An 18,707-nucleotide genomic window follows, 5' to 3' on the forward strand; every position below is an offset into this window, starting at 1 on the left:
TCTCTTTATCTTAGTTAATAACAAACTGAAGTACGTCAAACTAGCTCGTGATATTTGCATAAATTTTCGACAAAAAAAAAACAGAGAGTTCAAATTTTTTTATACACGATTGTGATGTTTGCATCACTTTTTACCAAAAAAAAAGAAAAATATTGAGATTACGTCAAACTAGAAAAAAAAACTGAAGTTGAATTTTTTTATACACAAAAATAAGTTAAATGTTGAGAGTGGGATTTGAACCCACGCCCTTTTGGACCAGAACCTTAATCTGGCGCCTTAGACCAACTCGGCCATCTCAACTTTGGTGATTAGCCCTTACAAGTATGTCAATTGAAATGTGATACACACCATAGAAGATGCAAAAAAAACTTATAACATATGCTATTCTTAATGGATCATATTCTTATCCTCTTTTTTCAATACAACAACATTTGATCGTACACCAATAGGTTGATCCATTTCAAGAACTTTGCTTGTTTCTCTTTATCTTAGTTAATAACAAACTGAAGTACGTCAAACTAGCTCGTGATATTTGCATAAATTTTCAACAAAAAAAAAACAGAGAGTTCAAATTTTTTTATACACGATTGTGATGTTTGCATCACTTTTTACCAAAAAAAAGCAAAATATTGAGATTACGTCAAACTAGAAAAAAAAAACTAAAGTTGAATTTTTTTATACACAAAAATAAGTTAAATGTTGAGAGTGGGATTTGAACCCACGCCCTTTCGGACCAGAACCTTAATCTGGCGCCTTAGACCAACTCGGCCATCTCAACTTTGGTGATTGGCCCTTACAAGTATGTCAATTGAAATGGGATACACACCATAGAAGATGCAAAAAAAAAACTTATAACATATGCTATTCTTAATGGATCATATTCTTATCCTCTTTTTTCAATACAACAACATTTGATCGTACACCAATGGGTTGATCCATTTCAAGAACTTTGCTTGTTTCTCTTTATCTTAGTTAATAACAAACTGAAGTACGTCAAACTAGCTCGTGATATTTGCATAAATTTTCGACAAAAAAAAATAGAGAGTTCAAATTTTTTTATACACGATTGTGATGTTTGCATCACTTTTCACCAAAAAAAAAGCAAAATATTGAGATTACGTCAAACTTGAAAAAAAAACTGAAGTTGAATTTTTTTATACACAAAAATAAGTTAAATGTTGAGAGTGGGATTTGAACCCACGCCCTTTCGGACCAGAACCTTAATCTGGCGCCTTAGACCAACTCGGCCATCTCAACTTTGGTGATTGGCCCTTACAAGTATGTCAATTGAAATGTGATACACACCATAGAAGATGCAAAAAAAACTTATAACATATGCTATTCTTAATGGATCATATTCTTATCCTCTTTTTTCAATACAACAACATTTGATCGTACACCAATAGGTTGATCCATTTCAAGAACTTTGCTTGTTTCTCTTTATCTTAGTTAATAACAAACTGAAGTACGTCAAACTAGCTCGTGATATTTGCATAAATTTTCAACAAAAAAAAAACAGAGAGTTCAAATTTTTTTATACACGATTGTGATGTTTGCATCACTTTTTACCAAAAAAAAAGCAAAATATTGAGATTACGTCAAACTAGAAAAAAAAACTGAAGTTGAATTTTTTTATACACAAAAATAAGTTAAATGTTGAGAGTGGGATTTGAACCCACGCCCTTTCGGACCAGAACCTTAATCTGGCGCCTTAGACCAACTCGGCCATCTCAACTTTGGTGATTGGCCCTTACAAGTATGTCAATTGAAATAGGATACACACCATAGAAGATGCAAAAAAAAACTTATAACATATGCTATTCTTAATGGATCATATTCTTATCCTCTTTTTTCAATACAACAACATTTGATCGTACACCAATAGGTTGATCCATTTCAAGAACTTTGCTTGTTTCTCTTTATCTTAGTTAATAACAAACTGAAGTACGTCAAACTAGCTCGTGATATTTGCATAAATTTTCAACAAAAAAAAACAGAGAGTTCAAATTTTTTTATACACGATTGTGATGTTTGCATCACTTTTTACCAAAAAAAAGCAAAATATTGAGATTACGTCAAACTAGAAAAAAAAACTGAAGTTGAATTTTTTTATACACAAAAATAAGTTAAATCCCTTTCGGACCAGAACCTTAATCTGGCGCCTTAGACCAACTCGGCCATCTCAACTTTGGTGATTGGCCCTTACAAGTATGTCAATTGAAATGGGATACACACCATAGAAGATGCAAAAAAAAAACTTATAACATATGCTATTCTTAATGGATCATATTCTTATCCTCTTTTTTCAATACAACAACATTTGATCGTACACCAATAGGTTGATCCATTTCAAGAACTTTGCTTGTTTCTCTTTATCTTAGTTAATAACAAACTGAAGTACGTCAAACTAGCTCGTGATATTTGCATAAATTTTCAACAAAAAAAAACAGAGAGTTCAAATTTTTTTATACACGATTGTGATGTTTGCATCACTTTTTACCAAAAAAAAGCAAAATATTGAGATTACGTCAAACTAGAAAAAAAAACTGAAGTTGAATTTTTTTATACACAAAAATAAGTTAAATCCCTTTCGGACCAGAACCTTAATCTGGCGCCTTAGACCAACTCGGCCATCTCAACTTTGGTGATTGGCCCTTACAAGTATGTCAATTGAAATGTGATACACACCATAGAAGATGCAAAAAAAAAAACTTATAACATATGCTATTCTTAATGGATCATATTCTTATCCTCTTTTTTCAATACAACAACATTTGATCGTACACCAATAGGTTGATCCATTTCAAGAACTTTGCTTGTTTCTCTTTATCTTAGTTAATAACAAACTGAAGTACGTCAAACTAGCTCGTGATATTTGCATAAATTTTCAACAAAAAAAAAACAGAGAGTTCAAATTTTTTTATACACGATTGTGATGTTTGCATCACTTTTTACCAAAAAAAAAGCAAAATATTGAGATTACGTCAAACTAGAAAAAAAAATTGAAGTTGAATTTTTTTATACACAAAAATAAGTTAAATGTTAAGAGTAGGATTTGAACCCACGCCCTTTCGAACCAGAACCTTAATCTGGCGCCTTAGTCCAACTTGGCCATCTCAACTTTGGTGATTGGCCCTTACAAGTATGTCAATTGAAATGGGATACACACCATAGAAGATGCAAAAAAAACTTATAACATATGTTATTTTTAATGGATCATATTCTTATCCTCTTTTTTCAATACAACAACATTTGATCGTACACCAATAGGTTGATCCATTTCAAGAACTTTGCTTGTTTCTCTTTATCTTAGTTAATAACAAACTGAAGTACGTCAAACTAGCTCGTGATATTTGCATAAATTTTCAACAAAAAAAACAGAGAGTTCAAATTTTCTTATACACGATTGTGATGTTTGCATTGGAGGTGAGAAAAACAAGAAAGGGGGGGGGGGTTTGAATTGTTTGGAAAATAAGCGCTTTTTCAAAATGAAAATCACACAAGGATTTTTATACTGGTTCGCTTATAACACAAAGCTACTCCAGTCCACCCGGCCAAGGTGATTTCGCCTTCAACAAGGACTTAATCCACTAATCTTGAAAGATTAATTACAAACAACGTCTAAGAGAAAGATCTCTTAGTCCTCTCAAGTATACAGACTACACAGAGTCACTTGAGGAAATACAACAAAGATAAAAGCTTATGTAATCTAGAGTGCTTCTAAGATAAGCAAATATTACAACAGTAAGAACAAAGTGTTTAACGTTTCAAGCAAAAGCTTTGTGAAATGTTGAGAGAGATGAAGATTGTTTTTGTATGCTTGCTTTCTCTAACCTCTTAAAATTGATGTTTCAGTAAAATCTTGTGATGTTGTACTTGTGCCTCTCAATGTTGATTTGCAGTCCTTTATATAGAAGAGAAGGATCCGTTGAAAAATCATAGCAGATAATAACTCTTGAATAATAATTAGTGCCATAACTTATGTTGCTTGTTGCCAAAGCATCTTTCTCTTCTTGAATGATTACTTTCCAAAAATAGTTCCTATTCATTTGAATTTGGAGTTAACGTCTCTTTCTGTATTAGGAAGTCCATTTCCATAACTTTATTTGAAGTTAACGTTACTCTTCCTTATTTAGCAATTCCATAATCAGAGTCTTCGTGTTTCTGGAGATCTTGGAATCTTGCTATCTAACTTCTGATGTTGATCTCTTTTGAGTTCTGATGGTTACTTCAGATAGCGCTGAGAACTTCTGGAGTTTGACATACGTTGTTCAGAGTCAGAACTTCTAGAGCGTACTTCTTGTTCAGATGCTTCTGATACTTTGCTGTTTTGCTCAGAGTTAGACTTTCTTGAACGTGTTTCTACTTCAGATGCTTCTGGTCTTCTGATAATTTGTATCTGATATGATTCTGTATCTGATGATTTCTTCCTTCTTTCCTTAGAACCCTGCACACTTAGAAACTTTTCGTTAGGGTGCCATTTTTGGTTTCATCCTTTGTTATCATCAAAATCATGGAATCTGTTGTAGAACAATTTTTGTTCTTACAATCTCCCCCTTTTTGATGATGACAAAACAAACTTAATTAGCAAATGAAACATAAACAATATCTGATCAGATAGACAAGAGCTCCCCCTGAGATAGGCTAGGGAGTTCAGAAGTTCTTACCAGAGCTTCCAAGCAATGAGGTTTCTTGATACTTTCTGCAATTTCTTAAGTCTAGTGTTAGATAAATTTATTTTTAAGAAAAATATGTTGCAGAGTGCTTAGGTATTTAGACAGTATTTTCATCAGAGCTATTAATGACTTCTCCCCCTTTTTGTCAGAATCAAAAAGACATAGCAAAAATAATAATAATTCAAGAGAAAAACATTGTATTCAGATAAAAAGCAACAGAGGCAAAAGGAACAAGTAAACATCAGAAACAAAGAAGGCAAAAACAACAAGCAAACAAAATCCTAAGTGCCTAGGGGTTGGGAGGCGGAGGCATTCTCTGAAGCAATAGAGCCAGCATGTTCTGAATGTTGTCGTTGACAGAGTCTTGTTTATCCATTCTGGTACGAAGTTCCTTCTGATCGTTCTTGAGTTCTTCAAGCGTCTGGAGAACCATAGGAATAACAGAAGAGGAAGACTCCCCCTGAGTCAGAGCCTGCTGTGCTTCAGCAGCGGCCTTTGCTTCAGCTTCAGCAGCAGCCTGTGCTTCAGCTTCAGCAGCAGCCTGTGCTTCAGCTTCGGCAGCAGCAGCAGCATCGGCCAGAGCTTTAGCTTCAGCTTTCTTTGCCCTTTCTTCCTCTAGCCTTCTAGCTTCTTCTTCAGCTTCCTTTGCCAATCTCTCTTCCTCTAGCCTTCTAGCTTCAGCCTCTCTTGCAAGTCTTTCCTGGAGTCTTACCTCAGCATCTCTGATGTAGCCATTTCTGACTTGTTCAGAGATGTTCTTCAGTCTAAAAGCCTCAGAGGTCATCCAGCCAATGACTCTGTTCCAGTGTGTCCTTACAGAGTCAGGATCATCACTGACTTCAGAGTTAATGGTCAGAGACTTGACCTTTTGTACTGAAGCCCCTGCGACCAGCATTATGGCTTCCTCAAGGGTAGGTACAGAAAGGTTAGGTTCAGAGGTTTGAGGTGAAGAGGTTGGAGGGCTGAGATTTAATGTTAGAGGTTCAGGTTCAGCTTCAGGTTCAGGTTCAGGTTCAGCTGAGGTGTTTAGAGGGGTGATATCAGAGGTGTGGAGGTCAGAGGGTTGAGTTTCAGAAGGTTGGTCTTCAGAAGGTATGTTGGTTGTTTGTTCTGGGGGAGGTGAAGTTGCTTCAGATTGTGTTGGTTGTTGTGAAGCACGGTTTTGAGCCTGAATTTGGGCTAAGGTTGGAGAGTTAGGGTCAGAGTATTCTTGGTCAGAGGAGATGTCAAGGTATGGAGGTGGTTCTGGGGCTGAGGATGATGAAGAGGAAGTGGTTTGGTTCATTTCTTCAGAACGTGGTAAAGATGTTTGGGCAAGATTAATTTGAGGTGGAGGTAGTGAGGTTTTGGTTGTAGAAGGTGGGGTTTCAGAGGTTGTGTATATGGGTGGTGTTGGGAGAGGATTAGAAGAAGCCATAAGTTGTTCAGAGGGAATAGAGGGAGCAGACGTACCAGTAGTTTCTTGCAGAGGCGCTGGAGAACTGATTCCAGAAGTTTCTCCTATTCTTTCTCTCTTTGCCTTTGAAGACTTATTCTTAGAGGGACCTCTTTTGAATCTGACAAAGTCTTCTTCTGACTCTAGACACTCATCCAGTCTGAAGTCAGAGATGTCGACTCCTTCATCCTTCAGACGCTGCATGTAGTGGAGGATTGCATCTACATGTTCATTCTTGAAGAACCTTGCAAGACCATGGGGTAGCTTCCTCTGATCTTTCAAGGCATCCCAGAAGGTATCCATAGTGGGTCTGACTTGAATCTTCTTCAGAATTCCCATACTCTTGAGATTTCTGGCGTTCAAAGGTCTTCCAGTATCTATCGCCAGATCTTCCATCAGCCTGTTCTTCTCCAGATGATCTACCAACCCATTCTCAATGGAAACATCAGATATAAGCCTTCCCAGAGGGATGTAGGATCTGGGTTTCATGTTGTTTCTTGTCTCCCTTACAGAGTCTCTGAGATATCTGAAGAGAAGTGCAGGAAGGCAGAACTTTACACCCTTATGAATGCAATAAAGAATGCACTTCTGATCTGCATTGATGTAGTCAGAGGAGTTTGATGCTGGGCGATGATGAATGGTTCCCAGAATGATCTTGAGCCATACTCTGAGGTTCTGATGAAGCTCTTTGTTCTTTGAAGGATTTCCTTCAGTGTTAAGTTTGAAGATGGTTGGATTGATTACTTCAGCAATGCGCCTTGACCTAGGGTTGATGTTGTAAATCCTTTTTCCTCCAGTTTTCTCCATGTTTAGTAAAGAAGCAATTGACTTTTCAGTAATTACTATCTTTACCCCCAATACGAAGGAGACGATGAAGTGGTCATCAGCATCAGCAAATCTCCAGAATTCTTTGATGAGATTTGGGTAAACAGGGCCATAAAGCCTTTGGAAGTAGTTTTCCCACCCTTGTATACGGAGTTCTTCAGTAAGATCTACTCCATTTCTCCTCATGTTGTCGAAGTCCACCAGTGTTTCACATAACACATCCAGTCCCTCAAAGGGAGTTGCTAGGTTAATGTGAGGTTGACGATCAAGAATATGGGGTTCCTTGTACACTGGAGTAATGGAAACGCCTGTAACAGTTGGAGTTGGAATGCTTGAACTTTGGGCAGTGGTGTTGGATTCCATTTGCTGAGAAAAGTTGAAAACTTGTTGTTGTTGAGCATCCATAGTTGATGAAGATGAAGGTGAAGATGAAGAGTTTGTAGAAATGCTTCAGAGAGGGTTTGAGAGTGAGTGAGAGTGATAAGTGTGTGAAATGTGAGAAAAGTGTTTAAATACCCTAAACGAAAAACACATGCAAAACGACACACTATTCAGCGTTAGCACAAAGCACAAGTTAGCACGCTTGGGGGAAAAATGATTAAGGCTCATTAATGAATGTCTAATCCCAACAGTATGCACACTGCTCGAGGAGATCTTAAACGTTTTTCTTCTGGACAGCTGTCTAGAAGTTCTAGGGTTAGACGCTAAGTGCTCCACGTGTTGATGTATCTGATCTTCAGGAATACCAAAGGATTGGTTCCTGGAGATTTCTAACTCAGATATCTTCTTAACTGGTAGAAGTATCAGAGTCAGAGGCAGAAACACATTTGTTTATGTCAGAGTCTCATTTTACATCTTCAGAGCCACACTTCATTCAGGGCAATTTCGAATGTTCAGATTTTCTAAGATAAAAAGATATCTATCTTCAGCTAGAGGCTTAGTAAAGATATCTGCCCATTGATGATCTGTATCAATGAACTTCAATGTTACTATCCCTTTCTGAACATAGTCTCTGATAAAATGATGTTTTATTTCAATGTGTTTAGCTCTGGAATGTAGAATGGGATTCTTACTTAGACAAATGGCAGCAGTATTATCACAGAAGATAGGAATGTTACTCTCAAAGATTTGCATATCTTCTAACTGATGCTTCATCCAGAGCATCTGAGTTGTGCACAGTGATGCTGAGATATATTCTGCTTCTGCAGTTGATAGAGCGATAGTTGACTGTCTTTTGCTAGCCCAGGATATTAGATTGTTTCCCAGAAGCTGGCAATTTCCAGATGTGCTTTTTCGTTCTAGTCTATCTCCTGCATAATCTGCATCACAGTAACCAGAAAGTCTATACTCTTATGTTTTCTTATACATCAGGCCCAGGTTAGGAGTTCCTTTCAGATACTTGAGAATTCTCTTAACTGCTGTTAAATGAGATTCTCTAGGATCTGATTGGAATCTGGCACAGAGACAGACACTAAAGAGAATATCAGGACGAGTAGCAGTCAGATAGAGAAGAGAGCCTATCATACCTCGATAGATCTTCTGACAAACCTTTGCGCTTACTTCTTCCTTTTCAAGAATGCATGTTGGATGCATTGGAGTTTTTGCAGAGTTGCAGTCAGCCATGTCAAATTTCTTCAGAACATCTTTAATATATTTGCTTTGATGAACATATGTAGCTTCTGAAGTTTGGTTAATTTGAATTCCCAGAAAGAACTTTAGTTCTTGCATTAAGCTCATTTCAAATTCTGCCTGCATTAACTTAGAGAATTCTTGACAAACAGAGGCGTTAACTGAACCAAAAATAATATCATCAACGTATATCTGGCATATCATGAGATCATTGTTAAGGTTCTTACAGAAAAGTGTGGAGTCAACTTTCCCTCTGATAAAATTGTGTTCCAGAAGAAAATTGCTTAAACGTTCATACCAAGCTCTGGGAGCTTGTTTAAGTCCATATAAAGATTTTTTAAGTTTAAAAACATATTCTGGAAAATTTGGATTTTCAAAACCTGGAGGTTGGTTGACATACACTTCTTCTGATATATAACCATTAAGGAATGCACTCTTGACATCCATTTGATATAATTTAATAGAATGGTTAATAGCAAAAGATACAAGAAGACGAATAGATTCTAACCTTGCGACTGGAGCAAAAGTTTCATTATAATCAATACCTTCTTGTTGACTATAACCTTGAGCTACCAGTCGAGCTTTGTTTCTAACGACTTCTCCTTTCTCATTCAGCTTGTTTCTGAATACCCATCTGGTTCCAATAACGTGAGTGCCTCTGGGCTTTGGAACAAGATCCCAGACATCATTCTTTGTGAATTGATCTAATTCTTCTTGCATGGCTGAAACCCAGTCGTTATCTTGAAGTGCTTCATCACAGGACGTAGGCTCAATCAGAGACACTAGTCCCAGAGGAGTATCTTCAGAGGTCCTGAAGGTAGATCTGGTTCTAACAGGTTCGTCTTTGTTTCCCAGAATCAAATCTTCAGATACATTGATACGACTTTTAACTTTCTTTGGGATTTCTGGGGATTTAATTTCTTCAGAGTTCTGAGTGACAGTTGCTTCTGGAGTTTTATCAGATCCTGCAAGAGTGATTTCTAAATCTGCAAAATTTTCAACTAGCTTTGACTTTTCAGGGTCAAGCTTATCATCAAATCTGACATGAATTGATTCTTCCACAATTTTGGTTTCTGTGTTGTATACTCTATAGCCTTTAGAGCGTTCTGAGTATCCCAACATAATACCTTTCTGTGCTTTGGAATCGAACTTGTTCAGATGTTCTTTAGTGTTTAAGATAAAGCAAGAACATCCAAAAGGATGAAAATATGAAATGTTTGGTTTTCTTCCTTTACACAGTTCATAGGGAGTCTTTTCCAGAATAGGTCTTATAGAGATTCTATTCTGAATGTAACATGCTGTATTTACAGCTTCTGCCCAAAAGTGCTTTGCCACATTAGATTCATTGATCATGGTTCTGGCCATCTCTTGGAGTGTCCTATTCTTCCTCTCTACAACTCCATTTTGTTGTGGAGTTCTAGGGCAGGAGAAATCATGGGATATTCCATTAGAGTCAAATAATTCCTCAAAATCTTTGTTTTCAAATTCTCCACCATGATCACTTCTGACTCTAATAATTTTAGAGTCAAATTCTTTTTGCACTTTGGAGCAGAAACTAGTGAATACAGAGTGAGACTCACTCTTGTGCTTTAGGAATTTCACCCATGTCCAGCGACTGTAATCATCAACAATGACTAGTCCATACTTCTTTCCATTGACTGATGCTGTTTTCACATGACCAAATAAGTCAATGTGGAGAAGTTCCAGAGGCTTAGAGGTAGAAACAACATTTTTCTTTTTAAAGGTTGTTTTTGAAAATTTTCCTTTCTGACATGTTTCACACAGAGCATCTGAAGAAAACTTCAGTTTAGGTAGGCCTCTGACTAACTCGAGTTTATTTAGCTGAGAAAGTTTCCTCATGCTAATGTGGCCCAAGCGTCTATGCCACACCCATTGCTCTTCGTGAACAGTCATCAGACATTTGACATTTTGTTCTTTTAAATCAGAAAGATTGATTTTATAAATGTTGTTTTTCCTCTTGCCTGTGAATAGGACTGAACCATTGTTTTGATTTATGGCTTTACATGTTTTTTGATTAAAGATTACATCATAACCATTATCACTTAATTGACTTATGGATAATAAGTTATGCATTAATCCTTCTACATAAAGGACATCAGATATAGAGGGAAGAGTACCATTACCAATAGTTCCGGAGCCTCTGATCCTTCCTTTCTGATCTCCTCCGAAACCTACAAATCCAGCGTCTTTAAGTTCCAGACTTTGGAACATAGACTTTCTTCCCGTCATGTGTCGCAAGCATCCAGAGTCCAGGTACCATGACTGGTGTCTGAACTTTGCTGCATAGGATATCTGCAACATAAACAATCTTATCTTTCGGTACCCAGAATCTCTTGGGTCCTTTCTGATTAGTCTTCCCAGAGTTTCTTATAACTTTGGGTTTTCTAGCATTTTCAAATTTGTGTTCTTGTGTGTGTGTGTAGTGATATGAAAATGGAGATTTAAGTTGGTCACTAGAAGAAGTTTTAACTTCCTTAGGATCATACCCAATTCCCTTTTTATTGTTCTGACTGACTCCATAAATCATGGATGCCATAATACTCCTACCTATTCCATTTTTCAGAAATTCTTGAAAGGCTTCTTCGTATTCATAAATTAATTTATTTGAAGTTTGTGGTGCTTGAGACAATGCTTCTTCTAATTCTAAGCTTTTTCTTTTGGCTCCATCTCTTTCTAAAGTTAAAGATCTGATTGTATCTTCCCGCTCTAGAATTGTCATCTCAAGCTTGCTACATTCTTCAAATTTTGCTTTAAAACAGCCTTTTATGTTTTTAAGCTTTTGTTTTAATTTCTGATATGAGCTAAGAGTTTCTGACAAGCATGATTCTAGATCAGATCGAGAGAGTTCAGAAAATACCTCTTCAGATTCTTCATCTGAGCTGCTCCTGGATGTGGTAGCCATAAGTGCCACGTTGGCCTTTTCATCAGAGTCAGATTCTGATGACTCAGATTCACTATCATCCCAGGTAGCCATCAATCCTTTCTTTGTCCTGAAGGTATTTTTCTTGAAGCTTTCTTTTCTAGAATTGTCTTTCTTTAGCTTGGGGCATTCATTTCTGTAGTGACCTGTTTCTTTACATTCATAACAAGTAATATCTTTGTTAGTTTTACCTTTTGAGGTTGATTCTGATCGATCCCCTCTGGGTCTTGGTCTTCTGAAGTTGTTGTTCCTCTTTTTCCAGAGTTGTTTAACTCTTCTGGTCAGGAGGGACAATTCTTCTTCATCATCAGAATCTTCTAGTTCAGAGTCATCAGTATCTTCAGTTTCTGCCTGGAGAGCTTTGGTTCTGTCAGGTTTGCGTCTCTCATATCTGGACTTTAATGCTACGGACTTGTTCCTTTTCTGAGGCTCATCTTCCTCTAGTTCTATCTCATGGCTTCTGAGGGAGCTGACAAGTTCTTCAAGACTGATATTGTTCAGATCCTTTGACAACTTCAGAGCAGTAACCATGGGTCTCCATTTCTTTGGCAGACTTCTGACTATCTTTTTGACGTGGTCTGCAGTTGTGTATCCTTTGTCTAGAACTTTGAGACCTGCAATCAGAGTTTGGAATCTAGAGAACATTGCCTCTATGGCTTCATCATCTTCCATTTTGAAAGCTTCATATTTCTGGATAAGCGCCAGAGCCTTTGTCTCTTTGACCTGAGAGTTTCCTTCATGAGTCATCCTCAGAGAGTCAAGTATGTCTTTGGCTGTTTCTCTGTTGGTGATCTTTTCATACTCGTTGTAAGATATAGCATTGAGGAGTATGGTTCTGGCCTTGTGATGATTCTTGAAAACTCGCTTCTGATCATCTGACATCTTACTTCTGGGAACTTCAGCTCCATCCTCTGTGACAGGAGGTTTGTATCCATCTGTGACAATGTCCCAGAGTTCAGCATCATAGCCTAGAAAGAAACTTTCAATTCTATCTTTCCAGTAATCGAATTTCTCTCCATCAAAGACAGGAGGCTTAGCATTGTAACTATCCTTTTCATTTGTGTGGGCCATAGTTTTTCTCGTTCTGGATCTCTCTACATTGTTAAGTGTTTGATTAGAAAATCAATAACAGAGCCGGAGCTCTGATACCAATTGAAGGTGAGAAAAACAAGAAAGGGGGGGGGGGTTGAATTGTTTGGAAAATAAGCGCTTTTTCAAAATGAAAATCACACAAGGATTTTTATACTGGTTCGCTTATAACACAAAGCTACTCCAGTCCACCCGGCCAAGGTGATTTCGCCTTCAACAAGGACTTAATCCACTAATCTTGAAAGATTGATTACAAACAACGTCTAAGAGAAAGATCTCTTAGTCCTCTCAAGTATACAGACTACACAGAGTCACTTGAGGAAATACAACAAAGATAAAAGCTTATGTAATCTAGAGTGCTTCTAAGATAAGCAAATATTACAACAGTAAGAACAAAGTGTTTAACGTTTCAAGCAAAAGCTTTGTGAAATGTTGAGAGAGATGAAGATTGTTTTTGTATGCTTGCTTTCTCTAACCTCTTAAAATTGATGTTTCAGTAAAATCTTGTGATGTTGTACTTGTGCCTCTCAATGTTGATTTGCAGTCCTTTATATAGAAGAGAAGGATCCGTTGAAAAATCATAGCAGATAATAACTCTTGAATAATAATTAGTGCCATAACTTATGTTGCTTGTTGCCAAAGCATCTTTCTCTTCTTGAATGATTACTTTCCAAAAATAGTTCCTATTCATTTGAATTTGGAGTTAACGTCTCTTTCTGTATTAGGAAGTCCATTTCCATAACTTTATTTGAAGTTAACGTTACTCTTCCTTATTTAGCAATTCCATAATCAGAGTCTTCGTGTTTCTGGAGATCTTGGAATCTTGCTATCTAACTTCTGATGTTGATCTCTTTTGAGTTCTGATGGTTACTTCAGATAGCGCTGAGAACTTCTGGAGTTTGACATACGTTGTTCAGAGTCAGAACTTCTAGAGCGTACTTCTTGTTCAGATGCTTTTGATACTTTGCTGTTTTGCTCAGAGTTAGACTTTCTTGAACGTGTTTCTACTTCAGATGCTTCTGGTCTTCTGATAATTTGTATCTGATATGATTCTGTATCTGATGATTTCTTCCTTCTTTCCTTAGAACCCTGCACACTTAGAAACTTTTCGTTAGGGTGCCATTTTTGGTTTCATCCTTTGTTATCATCAAAATCATGGAATCTGTTGTAGAACAATTTTTGTTCTTACATGCATCACTTTTTACCAAAAAAAAATTGAAATTGAATTTTTTTATACAAAAAAAAGCAAAATATTGAGATTACGTCAAACTAGAAAGAAAAAAAACTGAAGTTGAATTTTCTTATACACAAAAATAAATTAATGTTGAGAGTGGGATTTAAACCCACGCCCTTTCGGACCAGAACCTTAATCTGGCGCCTTAGACCAATTCAGCCATCTCAACTTTGGTGGTTATTAATTTTAAGAAAGTAATTTATTCTCCATGTTGATGTAAGTCAATTGAAGAAACCATAAAATTCCTCCCGGATAAAATGATTAAAATAACCAACATTTATTCCAAATAGACATATTTTAGATGGTGTGGCGGTGACTAATAAAGTCATATATTTTTCGAAGTGAAGAATGGATAAGTGAATACTATTTAAAATAGACTTTTTGAGAAGGCATATGATTGTTTAGATTGGAGTTATTTGAATTATATGTTGGGAAGAATGGATTTTAGGAGAAAGAGGATCAGTTGGATACAAGCTTCTCAAGTCATATGTCTGTAATTTAAAAACTCAAAGCCTGTTTGTGAGCTTAGTCTATTGTTAAAAAGTTTTTATATGGTTGTGGAGATCTCTGAACTAAAAAATGTGTCTTGGTTGAAAAGTTAGCTATTGAAAAACTCTAATCCTTATATAAGGAGGTTCGTGGATATATCCTATTAAAAGATCTTAAGATAGTGAAAACTCTCAAGGAGGAATTCTTTGGGAGAGAACAATATCACTTCATTAAGATCAAACCTCTATAATTCTGGTGTTTTCTCTTATCCATTAACTTTTTTATTTCTAGTAATTTATTTTCGCTACAATTATGTTTTCTAATTTCTACGACTTTTACTCTATTTGTATTTACAAAAGCTTTTCAAACTTCGTTTTTGTAAAACAATTTGTTTTGAAAATGGATTTTAAATGGTTATAAAGTTAACGAGAAATTGCCTTTCTGAATTCCACAATTTGCGGATGACTCCATATTTGTGGGTAAAGGGGATGTGGATGAATTGTGGTTCTTTAAAGTTGTACTAAGAAGTTTTGAAATGGTATCAAAACTAAGGTTCAATTTCTTCAAAATCAATTTATATGGAATATATGTGGAGGACGATTTCCTTAGAATGACATTTGCATTTTTAGCATGTAAAATAGAGCAGGTATCCTTTAATTCCTTAGGAATTTATGTAGGAGAAAACCCTAGGAGATGTATCACATGAAAAACTTTGATTAAAAATATGAAAATAAAATTAGGGGTGAGAAACTAACATGTCTGTCCATTTAGACCCATTTACAAAAGCCAGAAAAAAACAGAGCAAGACGGACTCGACAAGCCTACACTCTTAAAGCTTAAACATTCCAAAAATTCCTTTTAAAGTCCATGCTCGCAAAAAAAAAAAGGGAGGGGCAGAAATAGTAGAGGGTGCATGCCTAAAACCTTGATTTGACACATGAAATAAAGCGAGCAAAATGGGAATGCTCGGCGGTTCGGACCCTTTTTCCACCCCTAAAAAAATTATTTGTGTGGAGAGGTAACAACCTATCCATTTATGAATGAGTATCATTAATTCAGTTTTCAACAGCATACCATTATATTTCAAGAAAGTGTTGCATTCACTTATTAGCATACATCTATAGAAATTTACAAATGAGCAGAAGATATGATTGCATTGATCCAATGGCATAATTTTTTGTTAAAGTCAAAATTGCATAAAACTTGAGAAGGAAGATCCAATATAGAATGCCAAAAACCTTACACATATCACCTTAATGTCTAAGTTACCTCCAAAAGTCTTCTTTTATAGGAGATTGATAGCCTCTATATCTATGAAAATGTAGTCCTTAATGTTCATACCTTAAATGAAGTCTCATTGTTCTTTCTAAATGACACATGCCATGAATTGAGCACACCTCTCATATAGAATATTTGAAATCATCTTGAACTTGAAATTGGCCAAAGCTATTGGTCTAAATTTTTTTGTTGAGTCAACATTTTTTATTTTTGGAAAAAGAATAATGGTATTTGAGTTGAAATTTGGGATAATCCAATGATTGCTGAAGAATTAGAACACTGTATAAAATATATCAACATTAACAATTTCCCAATAAAAGTGATAAAAGATTTCTCTAAATCCACCTGGCCTAGGTGCTCCATCCTTACTCAGGCTGAAAATCACAATCGTAATTTCATTAATTAAAGGGATCATTGAGAAAAAGTCTCTAAGTGATAAAAAAATAAAAGAAAAAGAAAATAATACTCAAAAGAAAAAAGAACGATTAAATAAATTGATAAAATAGAAAAAAATTAACAATATAATTAAAAAAGAAAATAATAATTTTTTAAATGATATAATAAATTGACAAAATACAAAATATTAAAACTTGAGTGAAAAATAGACTAAAATATGATACTTGATAAAAAAAATAATGAAAGAAAAAAACAATAACATAAGTTCTAGACAAACAAATCATATAAAAAAATATTTGAAATATATATTTTTCAACAATAATAAAATATTAATCGTCATCAATATATTAAATTAAAATAATATTTTATTATTGTTGGAAAGTATATATTTCAAATTATATTTCTATACAATTTGTTTGTCTAGAACTTATGTTATTGTTTTTTTTCTTTCATTTTGATTTTGTTTCTTTCATTAATTTTTTGTCAAGTGTCACATTTTAGTCTATTATACACTCATGTTTTAATATTTTCCATTTTATCAATTTATTATATCATTTAAAATATTCTTATTTTCTTTTTTAAGTATATTGTTGATTTTTTATTTTGAGTATTTCTATTTTCCCACTTATATTATCTTTTTCTTTTATCTTTTATCACTTTTTATCCTAATTTTTCCAATTCAAATTTATTTTTAACTATTTATCAATATTTATGAATGAATTGAATTTAATGTATCTTATATATATTTTGTATATAAAAGTTGTTAAATCACTTAATAATTTATTGCGCCAAAATAGAGGTCAATAATGTAATTTGTTATATTTATTTATTTTATTTAGTTAATAATAATTATTCCTCTAACTTGATATTTTTTATTTGAATTAACTTTCTATAGTTATTTATTTAATAATGATTACCCCACTAACTTGATATGTTTTCTTTTAAATAATAAGTTTATATATATATATATATATATATATATATATATATATATATATATATATATATATATATATATATATATATATAATATTCATAAATAATCATACTAAATTATAATTCTATAATTTCTTTTATAAAGAATTTCCCCCAAAATCTATAATAAAATACAAATATTACTAGTTAATAATAATAAATTATTTAATAAATTACACAGTCACCAATATAAAATGCAAAAATTACTAATTAATAAATAATTAATTAATTAATTTAAAACTCCACTCATCCACTCTTTAAAACTATTTAAAGAAACAGTAAATATTAATTCTATTTAAATAAAAAGTAAATCTTAGTAATTAGTAAAATATATAAATTAAATGATAATAAATTAATAAGAAAACTCCACTCACCCAACACTCCATTGTCAATTAATTAAGAAAGAACTAACAATTCTATTTATAAATTAATGATTTATTAAATTAAAATAATATTTTATTATGGTTGAAAAGTATATATTTCAAATTATTTTTTTATACAATTTGTTTGTCTAGAACTTATGTTATTGTTTTGTCTTTCATTTTGATTTTGTTTCTTAAATTAATTTTTTTTGTCAAGTATCACATTTTAGTCTATTATTCACTCATGTTTTTATATTTTCTATTTTATCAATTTATTATATCATTTAAAAAATTCTTATTTTCTTTTTTAAGTATATTGTCGATTTTTTCTATTTTATCAATTTATTTAATCGTTCTCTTTTCTTTTGAGTATTTCTATTTTTCCACTTATATTTTCTTTTTCTTTTATTTTTTTATCACTTTTTGTTCTAATTTTTCCAATTCAAATATGTTTTTAACTATTTATCAATATTTATGAATGAATTGGATTTATTGTAATCTTATATATATCTTCTATATAAAAGTTGTTAAGCAACTTAATAATTTATTGCGCTAAAATAGAGGTCAATTACGTAATTTGTTATATTTATTTTATTTATTTATTAAATAATAATTATTCCACTAATTTGATATTTTTTCTTTGAATTAATTCTCTATAGTTATTTATTTAATATTGATTACCTCACTAACTTGATATGTTTTCATTTAAATAATAAATTAATAATTAATAATAATAATATATAAATACTTAATATTCATTAATAATCATACTGAATTATAATCCTATAACTTCTTTTATAAAAAATTTCCCCCAAAATCTATAATAAATAATAAAATAGAAATATTCATACTTAATAATAATAAATTGATTAATAAAATACACACTCACTAATATAAAATACAAACATTACTAATTAATAAATAATCAATTAATTAATATAAATCTCCACTCACCCATTCTTTAAGACTATTTAGAAAAAACAGTACATATTATTTCTAAATAAATAAAAAGTAAATCTTATTAATTAGTAAAATACATAAAGTAAAAAATAATAAATTAATAAGAAAACTCCACTCACCCAACACTCCTTTGTCAATTAATTAATTAATAAATAACAATTCTATTTATGAATTAATGGTTTATTAAATTAAAGTAATATTTTGTTATTGTTGAAAAGTATATATTTCAAATTATTTTTCTATACAATTTGTTTGTCTAGAACATATGTTATTGTTTTTTTCTTTCATTTTGGTTTTGTTTGTTTCATTCATTTTTTTTCAAGTATCACATTTTAGACTATTATTCACTCATATTTTAATATTTTCTATTTTATCAATTTATTATATCATTTAAAAAATTCTTATTTTTTTTTTTAAG

The 18,707-nt window shown here is 33.3% G+C and overlaps 6 non-coding genes across 6 annotated transcripts; all 6 read right to left on the minus strand.

Moving 5' to 3' along the window:
- Positions 1-219: 219 nt before the first annotated feature.
- Positions 220-300, minus strand: TRNAL-AAG (transfer RNA leucine (anticodon AAG)). Its single transcript has one exon. It is a non-coding gene; the product is annotated as a tRNA-Leu (tRNA).
- A 397-nt stretch (positions 301-697) lies between these two features.
- On the minus strand, positions 698-778 carry TRNAL-AAG (transfer RNA leucine (anticodon AAG)). The gene has a single exon. It is a non-coding gene; the product is annotated as a tRNA-Leu (tRNA).
- Positions 779-1,176: 398 nt separating this feature from the next.
- TRNAL-AAG (transfer RNA leucine (anticodon AAG)) lies at positions 1,177-1,257 on the minus strand. The gene has a single exon. It is a non-coding gene; the product is annotated as a tRNA-Leu (tRNA).
- Positions 1,258-1,654: 397 nt separating this feature from the next.
- On the minus strand, positions 1,655-1,735 carry TRNAL-AAG (transfer RNA leucine (anticodon AAG)). The gene has a single exon. It is a non-coding gene; the product is annotated as a tRNA-Leu (tRNA).
- Positions 1,736-3,040: 1,305 nt separating this feature from the next.
- Positions 3,041-3,121, minus strand: TRNAL-AAG (transfer RNA leucine (anticodon AAG)). Its single transcript has one exon. It is a non-coding gene; the product is annotated as a tRNA-Leu (tRNA).
- Positions 3,122-13,917: 10,796 nt separating this feature from the next.
- TRNAL-AAG (transfer RNA leucine (anticodon AAG)) lies at positions 13,918-13,998 on the minus strand. The gene has a single exon. It is a non-coding gene; the product is annotated as a tRNA-Leu (tRNA).
- Positions 13,999-18,707: the final 4,709 nt, after the last annotated feature.

The sequence above is a fragment of the Lathyrus oleraceus genome, chromosome 3 (genome assembly GCF_024323335.1).
Source record: "Lathyrus oleraceus cultivar Zhongwan6 chromosome 3, CAAS_Psat_ZW6_1.0, whole genome shotgun sequence".
In the NCBI taxonomy this organism is placed as follows: Eukaryota; Viridiplantae; Streptophyta; class Magnoliopsida; order Fabales; family Fabaceae; genus Lathyrus; species Lathyrus oleraceus.